Source organism: Zootoca vivipara, chromosome 6 (genome assembly GCF_963506605.1).
Source record: "Zootoca vivipara chromosome 6, rZooViv1.1, whole genome shotgun sequence".
Lineage (NCBI taxonomy): Eukaryota > Metazoa > Chordata > Lepidosauria > Squamata > Lacertidae > Zootoca > Zootoca vivipara.
Window position 1 is genome coordinate 83,225,952 of NC_083281.1, and position 1,323 is coordinate 83,227,274.

Sequence of the window (1,323 nt, forward strand, 5' to 3'; positions counted from 1 at the left end):
CTCAGTAGCACATTATTCTGGGATGTGTTCTTGTGCTTCTAGGTCTGGGAGCCCATGCCAGTACACCAAACTTGCTACATTCTGGTGCCGAGTCTGACATTTTCTCCTTGGCAATCCATCTGTGTGCCTGAAGTCTTGTTTATGAAATTTGCATCACGCCTGAGGTCCTGGATGGCCTCCCACCCGGATGCTAACCAAACACAAACCGGCTTTCCTTCAGTACAGTGGCTACACCCCGTGCCTTTATACTATAGACCCAGTGCATTAGTAGGGAGACTATTCCAGCTCGAGGGCCACATTCCCCTCTGTGAAAACTCCCAGGGGCCACATGCAAGTGGTGGGAGGGGCCGGAGGCAAAGGTGGCCAGAGCAACAAATGTAAATGTAAACTTTATTTTTGTACAGTAGGCTATTTTCTACACACACACACACACACACACACACACACACACACACACACACTCCTTTGTTCAGGCAAAGGAGGCATGATCAGAGTTCAAGGGCACTTTGCAGCCAGGCAAAATCACTCAAGCTTGGAGTGAATTGGACAATGTTGCATTTGGGGGTCGGGGGGGGGGAGAGATACCTATGACTCCCTGTTTGAGTGTTGATTCCTCAGTTTGGGGGTGGCGGTGCAAAACAGGGTTCACGGTACAAAAGGGTGCAAAAATATTGCAAAACGTTGCCACCAGTTTGGAGTCAATTGGGCAATGCTGGGGTTGGGGATACCGATGGCCCCAAATTTTGTGTGTGCAAAACGTGGGGTTTTCGGTGCAAAACGGCTGCAAAGCTTTGGCACCAGTTTGGAGGGGATCCCAGATTTTGGGGTTTGTAACTAATGAAGCCGGTGGAGTGGGTGTGTTTTGTGTATGTGAGATGCCTGAGGTCCAGGCAGAGAGTCTTGGAGGGCTGCCTTTGGCCCCCGGGCTGGAGGTTCCTTACCCCCCTCCCTGCCCTAATGCATGCTGGGAAGCATTAAACATTAATGCTTCCAGGACGCTTCTGTACAGAAGGCCAATAACGCCGGCTCCCGAGAAGGGAGACCGCAAGCTTTGCAAAAGTACAGAACGTTACATTGCCTTGGTGCCATTGACCTTGTGCTCTTTGCTATTTTGCCATCCCATTAGAGTGCCTGGCAGCTCTTCTCCCAGGTGGGTCAATAAGATATCATTAGGAGATGTAAGCTGGGGGGGGGGAATACCCCAGCAGGTTGATATCTGTTATTATTGGCAGGGAGCGGTGAAAGGTGGGGACTGAGCGCGGGCAGTGGGCGGGGGGAAGGCTGGCTTTAAAGTAAATTGTTATTTACTCTTTCCAGAGTAAA